At 46.5% G+C, this 7,551-nt stretch overlaps 1 pseudogene; it reads right to left on the bottom strand.

Annotated features, from left to right (window-relative positions):
- Window positions 1-5,945: 5,945 nt before the first annotated feature.
- On the bottom strand, window positions 5,946-6,956 carry LOC142844411 (heterogeneous nuclear ribonucleoprotein C-like; annotated as a pseudogene).
- Window positions 6,957-7,551: the final 595 nt, after the last annotated feature.

The raw sequence follows: 7,551 nt of genomic DNA, 5'->3' as shown, positions 1-7,551 counted from the left end.
TTTCCCTAGATTTTAGAGCTCTTGACTTGGGCTGAAACAGGCCTCGTGGCTTTGACACTGAAAAGAACTTCAGGACAGGGAGGTGTGTGATGAGATGGGTCATAATGTAGGCTTAAATGAGAGGATCAGGAAAAAGAGAGGTGCTCAGAGGAAAGTAAGACACAGCCCAGAAAATAGGCCCAGGCTCTCCGAGAGCAGCAGAAGGGAAAGTATACGCACATGGCTCTGGGCTCCTCACTGGAGACTCACAGTTAATCTGTCTCAGTGTTAACTGTGTACACGGTTTTGGAGGCTCTCTCAAGTTACATCTCGAAAAATTGGTAAGTGATATGGCTCAGTTAGTGGAGGTCCTTTCACACAGGCCTCCTGGCCTGAGTTAGAACACAGAACACACACACACACATGCGTGCGCACACACATACATGCATGTGTGCACACACGCACGTGCACCACACGCACACACGCTAGTAAATAAATAATTTAAAATTGCTGAAGGCTCTTCCCTCCTCTCTTTCTCTCTCTTAAACATTTTATTAATTATTTCATATGTATGAATGTTTTGCCTGCCTGTATCTATACATGCTGTGTGCTTGGCCGGTGCCTGTGGAGGCCAGAAGAGGGCACTGGATCCCCTGGAACTGTAGTTAAGAAAGGTTGTAAGTCACCCTGTAGGTTCTGGGAATCAAACCCAGGTCCCCTGGAAAAACAGTCAGTAACCACAGAGTCATCTCTCTAACCCCCACCACCCTGCCCGCTTTTGTAAGTGGGATTACACTGCCTTTGGAGTGTTACTGACGGAATTAGAATCTGATAAAGTAAAGCCAGGAGGCACTAGTATTGCGCAAGGTGGTTAGTACTTGTCCTTCCCAGAAAATAGGGTTTCTGGTGTGAGGCCTAGGAAATCGCAGGTTTCTAGCTGGGGAGGGAGAAAGACCTCGAGTAGCGTCGGCTGGGCTTCAGCTCTTGCTTCAACCAATGACTAGATGAGGGGTTCCTCTCCCTTCGTGCACCCCAAATTTCCCCTGCCTTTGATGTAAGCATCTGGGGTTCAGCTGGAGGCATGTCTTCCACAGTACACAGAGGGCTGTCCCACCAAGCTTAGACCTGTCACAGACGCCGGTGGCAGAGCAATGGCTGTTTTCCAAGCACCGTCCTTACACATCAGAGCCCTGGAAGCGAAGCAGCGAGACTGCGCTAGGAATTCTCATTGCTAGCATCCATTTATCACTATCCACAAAGAGTGTCCAGTCTTTACATAAATAAGTATCCGAATGCCAGTTTTATGAGGTAGGTTTCATCAACGCTAGCAATTTGCTAAAAGAATCAGGTTCAGAAGAGTTAAATGACTTACCTTAGGTTACACAGCGAAAATCATCATCAGAACTTCTTTCTTTATGATGCCAAAGTTTATTAATTTAATCTCCATACAGTAATCTGAAAAGTTTTTGGTGTGTGCACTTGTATGCATGTCTGTGGTGTGCGTGTGCTTGTGTGTGCGCATGCGCATACACATGTGTATCCTTAGGAATACTGTCTACCTTTGCGGTGGTTGGAAGAAAATGGCCCCCAAAGGGAGTGACACTACCAGGAGGTGTGGCCGTGTTGGAAGAAGTGTGTCGCTGCGGGGGTGGGCTTTGAGGTCTCCTCTGCTCAAGCTACACCCAGGGTGGGATACAGACTGCATCTGTTGCCTGTTGATCAAGATGTAGAACTATCGGCCCCTTCTCCAGCACCACGCCTGTCTTCGTGCCACCTGCAGTGACAATAGTGGACCGAATGTCTGAAATTGTAAGCCTGCCCCAATTAAATGTTTTTCTTTATGAGTTGCAGTGGCCATGGTGTCTCTTCACAGCAATCTACAACCTATGGAACCTTCACAACCCTACAGAAATACTAACTAAGGCTGTTATGGTAAAAATAAAATGGCGCTGTTCCCCAAGTGGCAGCAGTAAGCAGCAAGCATGAGATCACGAGGGCCACGAAGGCAGCCGGTCCCAGGCAGGGAGCTGTGTGGTAGGTAAGAGACCAAGTCTGAGCAGCCAGTCCCATGAGGAGCTGCAGCCCCAGCAGGTGAGAGACAGACAGATAGGCTCGGATGAGACCACACTGCAGGTCTCCAAAGGCAGCTGGTCTCAGGCAGGGAGCCACTCGGCGGGTGAGAGACAGAGACATGGATAGGCATGCCATGCAGAGTGAGGTTGGATGTTTATTTAGAGGGTTATGGAGGGGAAAAGAGGGAAGGGGGAAGAGCATAGAGGCAGAGAGAGAAGGAAAGAGGGGGGAGGGGAGAAATGGGGAGAAGGAAGTGAGACAGAAGCTGCCAGAGAGAAAGAGAGAGAGAGAGAGAGAGAGAGAGAGAGAGAGAGAGAGAGGAGCAAAAGGAAGATTCTGTTTCCTAGGTGGTGGACAGGGGTGGGGTGGGGTGGGGGATGGGGGTGGGTTAGGGTGGGGGGAGTGTGGGGGGCTTACCTCTTAAAGGGACAGGACAGACCATTACAAAGGCAACCTCCCTTATTTTTTATTTTTTTGAAAATCAGTTATTTTTATTGTGTCTGTGGTATGTGTGTGGTATGCATGCAAGTGCAGGTATGTGGAAGTCAGAGGACAAATTTCAAAGCTGGTTCTATATTTCCACTATGGGATATGCGATCAAATGCAGGCCATCAGGTTTGCCTGGCCATCGCTTGCTCATCAGCCCCTGTCTACCTCCTTTGAGACAGGGCCTATCATTGGCTTGGAGGAACCCTCCTGTTTCTGTCCCCCAGTGCCATGACATTTTAATATGGGTGTGGGACATTGAGCTCAGTTCCTCATGCTCGAAAGGCAAACAGTTTCCCAGCTCTCACACACCCAACATACACACCCTACACACACACACACACACACACACACACACACACACACACACACACAGCCCTCAAAAAGATATCGGTCCGTACATTTTTAAGCACATACTCACCTGCCTCTGACATTCTTCACTGTTTAATGTACGCTCCAGTTTCTAGCTTAGCCTGTGCTCACTTCCTCTGGGGAAGCCAAGGTCACTGTCCTCTATTTACAGACCTGACAGCTGGCGCAGAAGGTCACAATACTTGGGAACTAAAAGCAGAATTTGAACTCAAACATTATGAGCTTGGGGCTGAGGGAGGAGAAAGTGGAAGTGTAGGGTAGAGAGCTGGCGATGTGAGAGGACTCAATTGAGAAGTTTTCCATCTGAATTCAGAAATCTGCCTTCAGAGCGGAGTGGCTGAAGAACTGCACGCCATAGTGGGCTCTGGGCCGGCAGCCAGATTTGCCTGGAATCTGGAAAATAGGGGTCTCAGTGAGCGAAGGGAAGGGAAGGAAGCAAGTGGTAGTGTTTCTCACCCCGGAGAGCACATGTTGGGGAAAGATAAGGGAAACAGGAAGCGGGCTGGGGCCAGTGCTGGTGTAGCCCCAGTGGGTGAGGAGAGCCCCTGCCAAGGCTGGGCTGTGTGCCCAGCTATACTTCAGAGAATCCACTTTTCCCTGTGACTTGAAGATAGACCGGACCCGACCTTGCTTAACTCCACAAGAGTGTGACCTCTATAGAGACAATGCCCACCCCACTTCCCCAGGCCCTGGGACCACCAACAACACGAAGTTTGCAATGCCCAGAAGCTGTGATTGAGGACAGCATTTGTGCTGAGTCTCACTAAACACCCCCACCTCCCCTCACTCCTGCAAAAAAGGCTGGAGAAGCAGCCGGGGAACTCCCATTTTACAGATAAGGTCACAGGCCTGAGCTGCGGAGCAGGTGAGCCAGATGGACTGCCAAACCTGAGAGCCCACACCGGGCGACGAGACAGGAGCCAGGCTTTGCGGACAGCCATGGGAACTGTAGTTGGAAAAGAATGAAGTTAGTTGTGAATGAAGTATGATTTCCTGAAGGGAAGGCAGAGAAATAGATGGAAGTCTTAGTCAGGACGTTCTCTGTAGGCACCTCTCACGGACACGTGAACAGACGGCCGGAGGTCAGGGTAACTCTGACTCTGCCAGCCCCGGTAATTGGCAGGTACCTGATGGTGTCGATGTGACTTCCGCCTATCCAGCCTTATCTTTCCTCGGATTCCTGCCAGCCAAACTCACTCCCCCCGATTTCCTGAGCACAGAATGCAGGCATGTTACCTTCTTATGCTCTTTAATCTTATTTTTAGATAGCTGGACGTCCCTAACTCTGTATTCCTGATTAGCTCATTTCTCATAAACTCAAACAGCCACACACATACTCCCAACTTTTAAAAATAAGTACAAATTTAATAAATAATTAAATACAATAAAGATACGAGCTACCTAAGGGGGGGGGGGAAACTAACAAAGTTTGGTTAAGGTTTAGAAATAAAATTATAGAATTCTGAATGATGTCAAAGAAATTGTAGGAGAAAAAAAGACAGACACACACTATACTGTGATTGGATGGTTTAATACCATGAAGATATCTATTCTCCCCAAAGCCACTACTACAATGCCAAGATAATCGACAAACTAAATGTAACGCCATCAAAAGCCCACCAGCCTCTTAAAACGATGCCAAATTTACTGTACCAACCTGAAGAGCTCTTTTATATTATTTTAATGTCTCTTTAAAGATTTTATTTTTTATACTCTTTTTCCTATCTCTCCCAAGCCTATGCATATTTTTAAACACACTGTGTATCATTTAGAGGTCTTTGTGTCTGAATCTGTCCTATTGTATATCTGTGATCGTTTTCTGACCAGGATCGCTTCTTAAAATGCTAAGCGGCATGGCTAGGACTAAGGGTGCTTTGCCTTTGGCTCTGTCCAGTCCAACATGGTGGAGGTACGTTCACCACCAGCTCTGCGAGCCATGGTCACCTCCCCAGCTCAGGGACACAATGAGTCTACGTTACCAGTAAGTAAGTTGTAGCACTCTGCTCACAAATCCCAAGTACTCTCTAGCAAGATCTCCTGAAAAGGTCAGAGCCATTTATGCTGGCACAAACCAGGAAGCTGGCTCTTGAAGAAGCTGCACAGTTTTTACTGCTAATGCTGAGTCAGGAAGCCTTCTCTTAAAAGGAGCTGCGCTCTGCTCACTGCCAGCAAACAGCCCACCTGAGAAAATGCTGCTACCAAGAAGTTGTGCTTAACTCTATTCTTTTGGGTCTAGAGTTACTTCCCAAGTTCTCTCAGGTTTTATGTAGACGTAGTTGCCCCACGTTGGCATGCCATTTTGTAGACGGAGACTTTTTGCTTGTTTCTTGACCACCAAGACCCAAATAATAACACAGAAACTATATTAATACAACACTGTTTGGCCAATAGCTTAGGCATATTTTTTAGCTAACTGTTACATCTTAAAATCCCCCATCTTCCAGCTAGTTGACCACCACTTTCCCTGTAAGTGGATCACACTTACTACTGCACAGGGGCTATGCACCTGTTCTTCCTTTAGCTTGAATAGCTTTTCTGGGCATGGGCCATTTCTGTTAATCAGTTGTTTTCCTCCCAGAAACCCAGCTTTTTTTTCTTTAACTTTCTTACATGACATTTATTTTTAAATGCATCTGTCTTCCATACCAAAAACTGCAACAGGGGCAGCAGCTGTGCCTGGATGTGTCTGTATCGCCAGGGCGGCAGAGTATCAGCTTCAGAGTAAGTGCCCAAGAGATGTTTCCTAAGTCAGCAAGCAAATAAGACTTCTAGGCAAGAATTAGAAAAATGTGATTAGTCAACCTCTTGGCACTAAAAGCTTCATTTTATCTTTCTGAGATTCTGATTTCTTATCTAGAAAGTGAGGATTAAATGGAAACTATCTCGGGGCTGGAGAGATGGCGCAGTGATGTGGAATGCCTTTCTGTATGCTGTGAATATTTTTTTTTTAAAAAAAACCATACATTTTTTATTGTTAAGTCAAAGAGGTATCAAAATTAAAAGCAAAACTTACAGGGTAAGACTTAACAAAACTACTAAGGAGCATCAAAGGAAGTGAGAATGGAACTAGGCGCAAGGCAATTATGAAGCAGTGAACACAGGAGAGGGAGAGGGTGAACGGTGAGACTGTGCTGAAGACACCAGGGCAGAGGACCTGGTGTTACTTTGATCTCTCGCAAGCAAGCGCCGAGGTAAATGAATAACGGGATAAGATCTCTAAACTCCGCGTAAGAGTCACCCTCCCCATTGGCGCCGTCTCTGTCAACCTTCCTCAGCCTCTTTCCCATCATCCTTGGTCCGCTCCAGCTGGTCATCCCCTCGCTCGTCATTGCTGTCGTCATCCAGCAGGTCTCCCTCCTCGGCAGCGTCACCTGTGCCCGCCTCAGGCTCCGTCTTCACATTCGTCTCACCTTTTCTCACAGAGGCGCTGCCCTGCTCTTCCTCAGACATTTCGTTCTTCATCTCTACTGCTTGTTTGCTTTGTTCCTTTTCAATTTCTTTCCAGGCTTTCCAGCAGAGAACCCACTTTTTGTTTTGTCTGAGTCAGCTCCTTCTTCATGGCCTGAAGGTCATCCCCTTTCAACTTTTCCAGACTTGGAAGAAGAGCCCCATTGTCCACTCTTTAGAAGGCACCACAGCTCGAGCAATAGGAGGAGGAGGAACACATGCTGGGTAACTGGACGTCTCGTCATAATAATCCCCTGAAAGTCATCGTCCAAATCAGATGAGGAACTGTGCATCTCCACTGCAGATTGTTTCATACCCACTTTTCCTCGGTTCGCTTTTGGCTCTGCAGCGGATTAATATCTAAAACCTGGCCAGCAATCATTCGCCATCCTCTCCAGCTATAGCCGCCTGGGCATTTCTTTCGTTAACATATTGGATGAAGGCAAAGCCCTATGCACAGAGCAACCCACAATTTTGCCATACTTTGAAAAGATTGCCTCTACATCAGACTTCTTGACCATAAGAGTATTGAGATTCCTAATGAATACATGGGAATTCATGGATCAAGGATCTGTCTTGTTGGTAACATTGCTAGCCATCTCCTTTGTTGATAAGGTTTCTCACAAAGCCGAAACAAGAAGAAGGAGAGAGAAGAGACTGCCTCTCCTACCGCAGTTCCCTGCCGGGATGCCGAAGCCACGGCAGGCAGACAGCACATGACCGTTCACTCTCCATATCTTCATTCATTTATTCATCTTTTATTATATATAAAAGATAAATATTTTAAAATATTTGTTTATTTATTATATAATGTCCTGCCTGCATGTATACCTGAAGGCCTAAAGAGGGCACCAGATCTCATTTTAGAAGGTTTTGAGTCACCATGTAGTTGCTGGGAATTAAACTTAGGACCTTTGGAAGAGTAGGCAGTGCTCTTAACCACTGAACCATCTCTTCAGCCCCTGTGAATATGTTTTATTACCATTGGTTAATAAAGAAGCTGATTTGGCCAACAGGCAGAATAGAGACAGGTAGGAAATTCAGACAGAGATACAAGGAAAAAAGGGTCAGAGTCAGGGAGATGCCAACAGCTACCAGAGAAACAAGATGTGAGGTAATGAGTCTCAAGCCTCATGGTAAAATATAAAATAATAGAAATGGGCTGATTTAAGCTGTAAGAGCTAGTTAATAATA

Source organism: Microtus pennsylvanicus, chromosome 2 (genome assembly GCF_037038515.1).
Source record: "Microtus pennsylvanicus isolate mMicPen1 chromosome 2, mMicPen1.hap1, whole genome shotgun sequence".
Classification (NCBI taxonomy): Eukaryota; Metazoa; Chordata; class Mammalia; order Rodentia; family Cricetidae; genus Microtus; species Microtus pennsylvanicus.
The sequence above is the reverse complement of the archived record's forward strand: the minus strand, read 5'-3'. Positions and strand labels throughout refer to the sequence as shown.